The sequence below is a fragment of the Halyomorpha halys genome, unplaced genomic scaffold, assembly GCF_000696795.3.
Source record: "Halyomorpha halys isolate HHAL.00 unplaced genomic scaffold, Hhal_1.1 Scaffold281.1, whole genome shotgun sequence".
NCBI lineage: Eukaryota > Metazoa > Arthropoda > Insecta > Hemiptera > Pentatomidae > Halyomorpha > Halyomorpha halys.
The window spans coordinates 775,574-790,654 of record NW_027108453.1 but is presented as its reverse complement, the minus strand read 5'-3'; the positions used below and the strand labels follow the sequence as shown (position 1 = coordinate 790,654).

General features: G+C 31.1%; 1 protein-coding gene across 5 annotated transcripts in view; it reads right to left on the bottom strand.

Moving 5' to 3' along the window:
• The window catches only part of LOC106680705 (very long chain fatty acid elongase AAEL008004), a 313,611-nt gene that overhangs the window by 182,800 nt on the left and 115,730 nt on the right, over positions 1-15,081 (bottom strand). For all 5 annotated transcript variants that reach the window (XM_067046771.1, XM_067046769.1, XM_067046773.1 and 2 more), the window contains exon 2: positions 13,001-13,068. The gene's annotated coding sequence lies outside the window, so the exon portion shown is untranslated. The remainder of the gene's footprint in view (positions 1-13,000; positions 13,069-15,081) is intronic.

Genomic DNA, 15,081 nt, shown 5'->3' with positions numbered 1-15,081 from the left:
TACAGATATATATATAAACAAAATACAAATTACATCTTTGTTAGACGTATGGCACCGCTAAGACCCTCGGGGAGCGATTGTTCTATATCACTTTTGAAATATTAGCTTAAAACGGGAAGAGAAGACTTTAAGATAGTTAAATCTAGCAGTATTTAAAAAGGGTTGGAAAAAGAAAAACGGCGTGAAACTTTGTTAGTAACCGGAGAATTTTTACTTATTTTTCCTTCATATAATTTTTTTTTTTTCATATTTTGTATTATGAACAAAATTGAATGAACTTTTTAAGTAATTCAATATTTTTCCTTCTTGGACTGTTTCACTTAAAATAAAACCTAAACTATTAGTTATATGCTAAAATGATAAGTTGAATCAAAATTATTAGAGCTGTTTTGGAGAAAATGGTAAAAAAGTAATAACAATAAACGCTCGGCGAACCCAAAGGTTCAAATCCGACACAATCAATCGTTCTTTACATACATCTCTCCAGTAACGTCCCTCCAAAACCAAATCACCAAAATCAGTCTAAACACAATCCCCTCATTTATGTTTCGGACAATCCCTTGGACGTTTACCCCTCAGTTCAGGGTTTATTAACATTTTAGGGATCCGTTTATTCTTAAGTACCACGTCCTTACACGCCCATCTTATTTGCTGCATTGTTATAACCTGGATTATACATTCCAGTCATATACATACCTTAAATCAGTAGTTCTAGTCCTGTATAACTTTTTGTTTTTGAACTAGGCAGTACATATATACCTACACACACACATATATATCAATTTCCTTAATAATTTTGGCTTAAGGGACATTAAAACGCGTTTTTCACTAAAAACCTCCTCTTTTTTTTTCCTGATCGCAGAACTTCCCTTAGCTATATATATTATATTTGGTAAGCGAAAGCAAAAATAAACTATTTAAACATAAAATTGATTTCTTTTACTATCTGACCATCACACTTTTATGATTTTTAAACAATTGAACCATTGTGGTTTAATCCATATTTTTATTCTTCTAGGACTTTTTGGGTAAACTGAGCCCCGCCCTCTTCAGCTTCTATAATTTATAACTAATATTTATAATCCAATCATGTAATAATAATGGTGTTTTACTTATTTATTTATTTAAATAACTTATTCAAATAACTAATTTAATTAACTTATTTAAATAAGTTTTTACTTATTCGTATTCTTTACTGATCTCACCCTAACCATCTTCTTCTCAAATTATTAAAATTAATTGAATTAACTCTTTATAAACTTTGAGTTTTGATCCTTTTTGTTTCAACAAAGTGTTAATGTTTATAATTTAAATTTTATTACATATTTACATAATTCTTACGCGCCCTGTAATCCCCACGGCATATCAAGTAATTAAACAAAATAATATTAAAATACTTATATATTTGACTCTTTTTTTCCACTATTAATCATTAGAAATGAGACTAATTCATAGTAGGTATTTTTAGATACGTTTTCTTTAAAAAAAATTATAGAAGCTGAAGATGCAGTACCCCCGAAATGTCTTAAAAGAAAAAATATATGGATAAAGAACCATGGGCGTACCCAGCGTGGGGCAGGAGGCAGCTGCCCCTCCTAGAAGTGAAAAAAAATTAATAATTTAATAAAAAATATTGTTTCAAGCAAATACTAATTGTAATAATTAATAAAACACTGCGAAAATTACGTATGGTACTTTTAAATTTTTGGTTTCCTCCTCCTTATCCGAGTTGAAATGTAACATTTTGACACAGAGTTACTATAGCTTGACCGCCTAGTTTTGATTCTGGGTACATCCTTGTATACAACCATTGTGGGTATAATGTTTGATCTTAGGGCAATATATGAGATGTATAAACAATTTGTTATTTATGAATTTCAGGTAATTTAAATTTATAATATATATAAATCGCGGTCGAATATTCGCTATTGTTACACAATTAACGAGTACGTATTAGAAAGTGAAATTAGAACAAAATAACACTCGCCCTTGAAGGGACATAATGAATTAATGAGGAAGACAATCAGCTCATTCAGGAGCCTTGTCGAAGTCTAAACAGTTAGCTCATAGTGAAAGTGCCTGTCTTTCTCAACGGCTTCCTCTCCGGGGCTCCCGATCCGGATGGCAAGCGGCCCGCGGATCTGGGGTACCGCCTGGAAACGGCCATTCCTTCCGCTTTTACTTTCGGTCTGTCAGTGGGTCACGAGTCGCCTGTCGGAGGAAGTGGGAGCCGCGTGTTTTTTGTTTTAATGCGAATTACCAATGAAGGATTTTCATAGAAACTAATTTTTGGACGATTTTTTATCGGTGATCTAACTGTGTGAAATCGCCTAAAACCGCAAACAATGTTTGCGTTTGTTGAATTACTAACCAAAGGTGCATAAAATCGAAAAAAAAAACAAAGAACAAAATCGTTTGAGAATTTAATGATACATAAGAAACCATTATCAAGATTCGAATATCCTCGGTCGCTTGATGGTACTTAAATGCTCATGAAGACGAATTCTGATGATGGCTTTTTAATTATGATGACGGATTTTTACTGCAAATTAAATCATCGTAAAAAAAAAAGTTTTTTTTTGCGATTGAGACCTTGAATAGTATTTCAGAGCCCAAAATTCATCGATATAAAATTGAGAACCTCTAAGAGAAACTTTCATTGGAGATTTAACTGTAGGTAGGTGAATTGTTCTTGTAAACGCGAAATTAGCCTTGATGATAAATTACAGCGCCTGTAAACTATTTTTTATTTCTTATAAAATAATGTAATATAATTTATTAAATAAAAAAAAATTATATAGTATCTTAATGATTCTTTTTATTTTTGTGTTCTTATAGTTGCTTTTAATTCGACAACTTAAAAACTACTTACAAATGATTGGAATACTCTGTGAATGTTCCGAGAAATACCGCCTACTACATCAGCAGCGTTAACAACCTGCCATTAGCAATGCATTTATTTTCCATCACCACAAACCGCGACCTCAGCGCGCAAAAAAAAATTGCAGTGTTTTTCCGAAGTTATTTACCACGCTCTTGGTCTCTTAAATATCTACTCGCAAAAGAAGGTTATTTAGACCCCTTTGAGTCAGTTGTTCACAAGTCTACATTCAAACAACTCTATTCATTAATATCTAATAATGTATTCTTTGTCACAGTTTCGGACATCAATTTTGTAAAATGATCTTTGGTGATAGAGGTGTTCCATACTAGACTATAGATTATTCGAAATTGGTTTAACTACAATTTTAGGAAAAATTAATTTTTTTGTACAAATTCTGAGTCACTGTAAAGTTGGTAACTTATCCTTCAATAGGCCCTTGGAACTATGATTCTCAGAACTTCATTTTGTTAACTCTCGCTCAGCTAACAGTTCCTCCTCATCAAGTACTAAACCAAAAACCGTTCAAGGATTGTATTGAAAACAAACTATTCTAATAAAAATAATATAAATTATGATATTTTTTTTTCTGAATTTTAAAATTGAATAAATGAAACCTTTAACCTTACAAAAAATCAGTTCATTGATACTATGGAGGTAAGACAAGTACAAGTGTACAGAAGTTCTGAATGATTGTGACATTTAAACTATATATTGAGGTGAAGATTCGTAACATTATTATTTATATACTACAATGAAAAAAAAAGTTTTGTAGTATAATTTCTTAGGCTAATTATTAAAAATAGGAGTAGAAACGCGAGCAATTTCGGTGATATAGATATAGGAGGTAATACGATTGAATAGGTAGATAAGTTTAAGTATTTAGGTTCTACGGCAACTAGAAAAAACGAAATTGATGAGGAAATAAAAGCTAGGTTGAAGGCGGGAAGTGTTGGTTATTTTTCAATTTCGAAACTGCTTACCTTGCGCCGTACATCGAAGAACTTAAAAATTAGAATTTACAAAACTATTATCCTTCCCAATGTTTTTTATGGGTGGGAGATCTGGCCTCTCACACTAAGGGATGAACATCGTCTTAGGGTTTTCGAAAATAAAGTATTGCAAAAATATTCGGAACCGAAAAAGGATGAATAAACGAGAGAATTTAGAAGATTACACAATGCCGAATTAAGGGACCTACACCCGGTAAATATAATTCAAGTTAGCATAGCATTGCGGCGTATAATATGGGCGTGTAAGGTTGTAGGGCTTAGTAACGCAGATCCCTAAAATGTTAACAAACACTGAACCAACGGGTAAACGTCGGAGGGGTAGACCGAAACGTAGATGGGAGGATTGCGTTAAAACTTATTAAGTGGAATTGGGATTGGAGAGACATCACTGGAAGGATGTATAAAGAGAGCGTTTGGTGGTATCGGCATCGAACCTTTAGGGTAACTATATGTGCATAGTATAATTTAAGATTAATAACTATTACAATGAAATCATTACTTAAAATTGTGAATTACATTTTATTCTAAATTGCTACGATACAACTAACTCAAATTTTGTGCCAGATCTGAATAGGGTTGAAATGGAGGTAGAGTTTGATTTGGTTTTTCCAACAAATAACCGTTCTTTCCAGGTAGACTGGAGTCTGTTATTTCTGTTTTGTATTTTGTCTATTTATATTTAGTGTAGTTAATTATGTCTTACATATTTATTAGGTTAGAGTAACATAAATTTAAATTTTGTAATTTTTTATTGATAGCCTTGTTCTTGTATTTTTCTATAGAAATAATTTCGTTTAAGTTTCATTGTAAGTTTTTTTCTTACTGATAAAATCTTAAATGATTTTTAGTATATCAAATTTCATTTATGTCCTGTTTGTCTAAAATTTGTGGTGAGAGCAGTTTGGTCAGGTTTGTTTGCTTTTTTTTTATTATAAAAACAAAATAAATAGAGATACAACTATAATTTTTTTGAGTAACTGTTCTCAAGTTCCAAAATAGGATTTCCTGCAATTCTTTTCACATGGAATTTTATTTACTACATAAAATTTTAGCTTTATTTTATCATTACCTTTAGTATTAGTGTAAAATTTGGATAAAGTGGCTTTGTTTTTGTATGTAATCGCGTAATCTATTGCCAAGAGGGAGTACTTTTAGGTTGCAGCAAAATTTCACAATAAATAAAATATTATCTTTTAAAACTATGAACCATTTCATTTCATGACTTTTTTATTTGTAACATGAATGATGAATATGATGTATATTCCTTAGGATCAGGGTGTTGTGAAGGTTGGCTAAAACTGGATGAAGACCTGAAACTCAGGTCGAAATCTCGGCATAAATAAATATTTTTTTGTTTATTTATGTTGTTATTTGCTGACCGCACCCCCCGACCATCTCCTCCAATCAATTTATACTATAAATACAATATCTAATTTCTCAAATCCAAATCTACCCATTAGAGTCCGATTGGTGCCGTCCGTTATATTTTAGCTTCTTTTGATAACCGAATAAGCCTAAGATTGATACTTTGAGGACCTTATGTGCGATTTTGCTTGATTTTTGAGCTATATAGCTGGTATTAAATATCATGAAATTGCAAAAAAAAATTCTACTTTTTGGATAAAAACGGAGTTAATTTTTGGTTTTAGCATACAAAAAAATACAATGATCAACCAAAATTTTCGCTAGACCCGAGTTAGCGTTTACCAAAAATTTGATCTTGTGCACCGGTAAAAAAAAATAAATGAAAATAAAGTCGAAATAGAGGTTTTACATAGTGCAACATTTATTTAGTGTATAGCTGGATCAATAAATAAATATGAACGTAAAAATTATGTAAAGAACAGAATATTTACAATTTTGTATAAATAAAATGTTATTTAAAGTTTCACATAACAACTTTTCAGTAGTGTAGTAATTGGTTGTAAGAATTTGAACATCTTAATATTAAAATATTTATTTCCATACTCATAATTTACATAAAACATCCTTAATAACAAATTTCCATTAATGTTGGTTCACACATACGAATGCCAGGAAAAAAACGATTTCACAGACCTAAAATTAAATCAAAATCACCCGAAGGAAGCTTTTAAAGGAACTAGATATTTATATATTACCCTATTTGCATTTAATTTTATTCCAAGCAACAACAAAGGCGAGAACGAGAGTTGAAAAAATGGCCAATTAAAACAATTGGCAACAGGAACGTCCTTCAGTTATGTGTTTTTCATTTTTTCTTTTTTGCAAGCGCCATTTATTGTTTTTTTTTCTGTATTTATTTTTTTAGAGAAATAGACATGAAAAAATGGTCATTATAATTAGCTCAGGTAGGAATAACATTCCAGATCTTTCCCAGGCGAGTGATACACAAGAGTAGCCGGGGATTCCCCACAAGTACAGGGGATGTGAATCAAAAATAAATAATGAAAAATTCTTCATAAATTACATGGAAAAGAACTACGATGTATAATTAGACCAATCCTGGATGAAGATAATGAGAGGTGTTTGCCTCGTCCATTAGAGTTGCGATCTGCCGTTGGCCTTCCATCAACATTTTTTGCTGGACGTAAATAGGAACGATGTAAGGTGTTGTTGTAGTGTGATTAATCATTTAAATTATAGGGATTTAAAACTATATTTCTGATATAATTATATTTAATTTATTCCCTATATGACCTTTTCAATCTAGTATACGCGAAAACAAAATGTGGTATTACGTTTTCATATTATCTCCTCTTCTAATGGATTATTTAAAGTTCCTATTTGAAGTTAATTTTTAATGTCTAAAACTTGATTCCTTGGCAACTGATTTGGTTACTAACATAAACTAACTTGTAGAAATCAATTATATTTATTGGTTGAAGATATCCACAAGTATCTTCTTTGTATCAATAAATTAAATTAAAATCTTATTAATTTGTCCGCAAGTAGCACATTCTTCTTCTTATTCTTGTACGACAGAAGGTGGAGGTCTAAAACCTAGCGCGATGTACTACAGAAATACATCGCGCGTTTCTTGACGAGGTTTTGATAGGGTCGTCACTCCCACGCCTATTTTTATGAGTGCCACCCATTGACTAAAGGGCCTCACAAGTTCTCGGGAGAAGACCGCGAGTGAGTATTGCGTTATTATATGCTGTAAAACATCCCGTGTAGAATCGGACTCGAACTCACAACTTTTGGGTTGGTAGACAGGCACATTACCTCGCTGCTACCGTCACCTCCCAAGTCGCAAGTACCACATTAAGGAGCTAAGATACCAATAAAATGTCAGATAATAAGGTATTTGACGACATAGAAAAAAAATTGAAATAATATTAATATTATTCTCAGTCAATTCAGAAAACCAATCATATATGTTTTAATTAATATTGGATTAATTTTTTATTTTAGTTTTCAAAACTAAGATCTTTAATCTGTGTAACAACAGAAGGAAAACGTTAGTAGTCGTGATGGTTTCAAATGTGACGTCATCTAGACATAAAAAACACTGATTTAGCAATTAAATCTTTTTAGCTGTTCATTGAATCCATTATTTTAGATCGGAAAAATTTCTCCATATAGTTTTACAACTGGAAGGCAAAATCATTACGTTTTTATTTACTTATTATATCTTCAGAAAAAATATTATCTATTATTTAGATTCCAAAATAATTTTGGACCCTAGCTTTAACTAAATATTTTTAGATTGTAGGAAGATAGTCCGGGTGGCGGTCAATAAAAGTATATCTGTTTCAATCTGACAGCCCTGACGAACCTATGCAAAGTGGAGCGAAAAGTTGGATACCAATAATAGTTTTCTATTACTATTTTAATACCTTTATTGACTGCCACCCGACTATCTTCCTACAATCAACTTCATACGGTCAACTATCTTCTTCCAAATTTTTAGTTTTTATATTTTTAGGCACTTGAATAAAAAACATTTATGGTGTCTTTTTAGTAGTATTTTTGTAATTAGATACTGCACAAGAACGATAAGGGATATAACTTATAATAGATAATTCCATAAAGGTAAAAAAAAAACTAAGAAAAGGAAATAAATTAAAATAGTATAGCACTGAGAAGACAATGTATATGTCGAAATGACGTCATAACAAAACATTAATGGTGATTAACAATAATAGTTTTCTATTACTATTTTAATACCTTTATTAAAAGGGTTCATCTCATAGAGTATTTTTGTTTGATTCTAACTTACATCCCGGTCATATCTACTGTGGACACAAGTACAAGGTCTCTCTATCTTGAAGCTCACACTTTTAGACGATTTCAGGTGAGGACTGAAAGAAAAAAGTGAACAACATACCACAAACAGGATGGAAAAAATAAACCAACGGAAAATTCATAACTCGCAGGTCTTTTTTACTTTTTATTGATATATGATATAATTCGCCAATAGGATAAAGTTGTTTAAGCTGTTAAAAATACATAAACTAGCTTATGATTGGTTTTAATTTATTTTAGCAATCATTGTGCACGAATTAGTATTGTTTAATTCTGATAATTTTCATAAATTGATACACCAAGTAAATATAATTTTGGTGATTGTACTGCGGCGAATAAGAAGGGCTTGTAGGGTTTTAGGGTATGGTGACGAACGCAGAACTTCTAAAAAGTTAATTAACAATAATCCGATGGGTAAACTCCCATAAATCGGAAACCAATGTGATATTGCGTAGATGTACAATAGCGATTGGTTGTATCGGCATCGAACCTTCGGTTTCACCAAGCGTTTTATTATTATCATTAATTCTCATAAAACTTTTATTACCTCACTTCAACATGATGGTATGTTGTCAGACGTTACTGACAGAAATATATATGTTTTCGTCCTTTCTGGAAGCGAACGAAGAAGATCAGACAAGAACCTGTCAATATCTTTCTATTCTATCGTATCTTGGACGGAAAGTCAACCTGGTCAATGTCCTCTCCGAAGGACTAGTTCTTTATAAGAATTTCGCAGAAGATGAGTCTTTAAGATAAAAAATACCTAAACAATTATAACTTGAGTTTAAAATTTAAATACTACATATGTATTTTTTTTACATTTATTTATTGATATTTACAACTGTACATAAATATATCAAGTAAATTTGAGGAAATCATAATGGCACGGTACAAGCATGTAGAGAAACTACACATTGGTAGCACTCTAAAAACATTTTTACAATATAAGGTCTCGAGGCCATCTTCTTTTCAGACACCTCGGAGGATCTGTCCGGAATAAAAGAGGAAGCAAGATAAGAAACTAAGGGGTTTGAGTGGTTAGGGAGTCTGTAATGGAAGGATTGATATCTGGTTCGTGCTAGATTGGTTACAAATGGAACATTAAGGCCTTTGTGGATGATTTTATTTGTGACAAAGTAGGGAGCATTTAGGATTTTGGATTTTAAGGATTGGATACGAGAGGATTTCGAAGGTTTAGTGGAGCCCCAAAGCTCAACGCCCTATGTCCAGATAGGCCTTATAATTGTCATGTAAATCAGTCTTTTGTAATGAATTAGAAGTTTGGACCGTTTGTCTAGTAAGTGCTGTAATAGTCGAAATCGACGTGCAGTTTCCTGTCTTTTCAGTCTGGTGTGAGGATTCCAGGTTAATCGCTTGTCCAAATGTAGTCCAAGGTAGCGGGTTTGTTTGACAGGGGTAAGAGTAACATCATTAAATGAAACTGTAGGGCAGTCAGTAGGTTTACGACGTAGGATAAAGGTAATTTGATGGGATTTATTGGAATTTATTTTAATCCTCCAATCACGACACCATTCTTCGAGGCTGTGATATGGGATTGAAGAGTTTGGGATGCAATTAAAGTGTTATTATTAACAGCGGGCATACATGTGTCATCGGCATATGTGGTGAGGATTGTGTTAGGATTGGTGGGATGTCACATATGTATTTAAAACTAAAAATCCTGACACACCAATGTAAAGAGGGAGCTCACAAAAAACTAGATAAATACCAAATTAGCGATTAAATATCTGAAAATAGTTCAAAGGTGAAAAATAATTTTATAAGGAATCTTTATTTGTTTTTTTATCTTTACATTTATTGTAATCTATAAATTAAAAGGTTGATTTCACATGAGTCAACCCCTAAACAATAAAAAGTAAATATAAATATATAAGACTTTTTATTTGATCAAATTCTGTTTATACTTTCGAATACGAATTCTCCCAAACCCACTCACTACCTTGTCTCCTGTTCCATTCCTGACAATCTTTCGAGCAGCCTAAAAAGAAGATGGCCACGAGACCGTCTAATGTAAAAACAATATTGCAGTGCTAGCAACGAAATTTCATTTTTTAAATAGAACAAATGTTATCCATCTTTAGTCTACAAACAATTTATATTTTTTTAGTCCGACGTTTCGACCAATTCGGCCATCCTCAAGGACAATCTATCACAAACAGCTTTTATTATACTTTTTAAGCTTTTAAACAATTTTAAACAAATAAAAATATTAATAATAAATTATCATACCTTAATACAATTTTAGAACCACACCATTTTAAAAAAATAATGGAGGCTATTCTGCCCAGGTTATTAATTTCAGTCCACATTTACCCTATGAGACATTAAGACATTAGGGAATCATATAATTTTATTAATAAATAGGCCTTAGCTTATTTCTAATTACCTATTTTGTTAATTCAACAATTTAATATTTTGAATTGACAAAATAGGTAATTAAACATAAGCTAAGGTTTGCTTATTAATAAAATTATATGATTCCCTAATGTTTTAATGTCTCATAGGGTAAATGTGGGCTGAAATTAATGACCTGGGTAGAACAGCCTGAATAAAGTTTTTAAAAATTGATGTTGTTCTAAAATTGTATTAAGGTATGATAATTTATAAATAATATTGCTATTTGTTTAAAATTGTTAAACACCATATGTATAATAAAAGCTGTTTGTGATAGATTGTCCTTTAGGATTGCCGAATTGGTCGAAACGTCGGACTTATAAAGAAATATAAATTGTTTTGAGAATAAAATTTATTTTATCTAAACAATAAAACCTGTCTCATGAAAGTGTAAAGATTAATTATATGAAATTTCAGCTAGGCTCAAAGACCACATTCACACATCCCGTTTTTCGGACCTGTGTTATTTAGACTCAGGGAATATCAAAAGGTTAATTTAAAAAAAAAAAATGGAATTAGACAATTTGAACGATCAAAATGCTTTCCCTTACTATATATTTCATATATAATTGAAAGTAAAAAAAATAAATTAAATTAGTTAAAATATGAAGATTACTTTAATTTCGGGTTCTCTAAAATGTATTAAGTTAAATCTCAAAAAAATTAATTAATATACTCCTTTCTGCCTTGGTCAATTAAGAGAGTAATTAGCAGATTGTCAATTATTGGCGTTAATTCTGGCACATCATTCATTGTTGAAAGCGACTTAAAATATGCAAGTCACTACACTGATTGTGCTTGTGAACAATATCTTAGATCAAGCAAGGCGGATCTAATCACTATAATTGTTTCGACTGATAGTTAAATGTGCACATAAATTTTGTGATTTGAAAATAATTATCCAACTAATCGACTTAAGGATATTTATTAGAGAACTCTGTTTGGAACTCAGGAAAGATTTACTATGAAATTGGAAACAAGGAGTTCCGGGTTTGTGGTTTCAGAATATTTGGTGAGAGATAATGGTCCGAACAATAAAACCTGAATAAATACCAGGAAACAACTATAATTACACATAATGGTCCACGAGTGCCGTTTCAAACAACTTGATTATCTTTGTAAATCAGCAAAAAAATATACATATATTTTTTTGTAATTTGATTCAAAGAAATACCTAGTTTATTTACACAATGAATTAATTTTAGAATGCATCATTTATTAATGTTTAATGTAACGAAGACTAAATACATATTTTACACCACATTATGTATTGTTTTGATGGTCTCTGCTTTGAGGTAAGAAATTTTATAGGCTAGCTAAGAAAAAATCCCCAAACTCTTTTAACAAAATATTTCTGAATTAGACTTTTTTTTCTATCATCTACGTTTGAAAATCAAGGATATTCAGATAAAATACAAACAAAGAGAATATCGATCCAAAACTTTTATTTAAACAAATATATATGCTTGTTGGCTGATAAAAAAAAAAAAAAAAAAAAATTCATGAGATACGAAATATTATTTATAATACAGAACAAAAACATGGATAGCGTAATTAAGAAAATAAAACGTCTGTTTATTGATAAAAAAGGTATAATAAATGTATGTTAAATTATAAAAAAACAAAGGTAATATGTAACATTCGTTAAAGGGACGTGACGGTCCTAGTGCGCTCGGCTCGAAACGTTGTGGGTTCGATTCCCACCTGGGGCGGTTAACATTCATTTTTCGGCGGTCCCAAAGAATGAATCTTGACACTTCCACCCTGGATAGTACGCGGCGACAAGCTAGGTAGCCACCAGAGGTTGGAAAAAAGACCACTAGGCCCACTTGCCGGACTTCTTCCCCCCACCAAAACCAGTACCAGTACAATTAGTTAAAGGTAACATTTGAAATTTATTATAATGTAGCAGCAAACTTTGGTAAGTTATAAAACGTTTGTTAAATTATTAAAAAAATGTATATTAAAATGTTTGTAAGCTGATAAAAAAAGGTATAACATTCATAAGTTACGAAATATTATTTATAGTAAAGAAAAAATCATAGATAGCTTAAAGAAAAGGATATTTAATAAACATATCATATGAAAAAAAAATTTAATAACTTTTTAAGATGATAAGACAGATGACCTTGGATAATATGTATGAAAAGATGGGGTGCGGGGTGAAAAAATATTGTATTTGAAAATTACTAGAAGAAGTTAAATTAATTAATTGAAATAGCTACGTTAGCAAAATATCGAAACATCTAACAATGAAAATTATATAAATCATAGTGTTGAGAGATTAGACTGAGTTTCAAAAAGGAGGTGAGAAAAGCTTAGTGTACAAAATAAAATAATACATTTCTGATACAAGTAAGAAAAATAAATTATAGTGATGAAAACTTTTATTATGAAGGCTTTACTGTTATTATGTTAATATACAAAATATCAATGGATGTATTATGACTAAACTCACCTTATAAATATTTATAGCAGTGAAGCTAGCCGTGGCGCTGGCAGTAAGGACGGGAAGTAAGGCGGAGCCTGCAACAGATAAAGAGAAGAAAGTTAGATTTAATCTAAAACACAATGGCTCACAATAATAATAGATATCGTTATGCAGGTACCGTTTCCAAAGGACATTCCCAGGACGGCTATCAGGTCTTCTATGCTAAAAGGTATCGGGAAAAAGAAGTCCTTCAAAAGTACTCAAACTACCTATAAACGAATTGTATGTGATGATTTTGATTCAGCAATCATTCGGGAGTAACAAACACCATCATGTTTACATTCTTGCAATTTCACACTTGTGTATAAAATAAACAAGCATCTAATTGTTTTTTATCATAAGAGCAGTTCAGGTTAGAAAGTTGTAACATTTTTAACAATTTTTAGTCAAGTCCTTAAATCCTCTAGGAGGACTTAGCCGTTCAACAGTAAAATTAAACTAAGAATAAGTCAAAAAATCAACGCCCCGCCGATTCGCTGATTATTTTTTACCAACTCCAAAGAGAAAAAAGTCTGAATTCCTACAATCCTCCCACCGAGAGCGTCACCTCTACCTAGTTTTAATTTATCCTCACCTCCTCGTTCTGCACGTGAATATCACCTAGTCAGAGACGAAATCATTCTGATTCTATATTCTAGAGCAGAAGGTGAATAGAGCTGTCAGGACAATCTAGGAGATAAATTGTATATAATAGTCTGTAAATAGTAGCTCAATATATTATGACTATCTTCTTCAATAAAGTAAATAGAGTATTTATTAAATAAATCAAAAATTTTTATCCATTTTTGTCTCAACACTTTTATTTTTCACCAGTCCAACGTTTCGGCCATTCTAGCCATCCTCAAAGGACATCTTCGATATAATTTCTTCCTCACATTAATTTAAAGTTTCTTTTGCAGGCTATTCTGCCCAGGACATTTTCTTTATTATAAGTTAAAAGCCTATTTTTTATTTTTTTAAATTTAAAATCATTAATATTTAATTTTTCTTATATAAGATTATCCACAATTAATACACTACAATATAACAAACCATTTATAACCTCAATTGGACTGGTGAAAAATAAAAGTGTTGAGACAAAAATGGATAAAAATTTCTGATTTATTTAATAAATAATTACCTTGTCTCAAGAAATTGAAATAATATAATTAAAGTAAATAGAGTATATATTATACCAAACTGCACTTACAATTCTATAACTGAAGAAATAATTGACATCTATCGGATCTATAAAATGAACCATATATGACAATTTATGTCAAATCAAGCAGTGTATAATAATATATAGAAAAGGATTGAAGAAGATAAAAACCAATAAAACTATTTTTTTGAAAACTGGAAGATAAAAAGAGCGAGAGGAAGGAACAGACTATGATGGATCAATGATTTGGAGGATGAGGATTGGACAATGGAGAAATCGAGCTGCTGACAGGGAGAATTGGAAAAATACGCTTTCAATTTGTTAAAAATTATTTAAATTATAAATTATCATTGAGATTATTTGTATCATAGGAGTAATTATATAAATTTTTAATGATATGATAAATTTAAAAGGTATAACTCGGGACGAAGGCTGGGCTAATTTGTGAGATTCCCCTGCTGGTGACATTGAGTGACACAGTGGCACAACTTTCCGAGCCAGTTAATGCAGTCAACTTTAAAGCAATTTCCCAACTTCTAGTTAGGAATTAAACTTTTACCGAAAGGACTAAAACTTTTTTAGAAGATTTTTCATCGATAAGTGCAAGTGAACTTATAACATTAGGGCATTATTTATCGATATTTGTGCTAATTAAAATGAAAAAAAAATGTTATTATTAAAAACTGGTTTAAAATTACTAAACTCTAACGACTTTCTATATCTCCAATAAAAATATTGTTTACAATGAGATGTAGATAGTTGACCGTAGATTAATGCTTGAAGAAGTTTATCGGGGGGTGCGGTCAGCAAAGAACAACATAAATAAACAAAACAATATTTATTTATTTTATGCCGACGTTTCGACCTGAGTTTCAGGTCTTCATCAGGGCTATAGAACAGAAGAGAT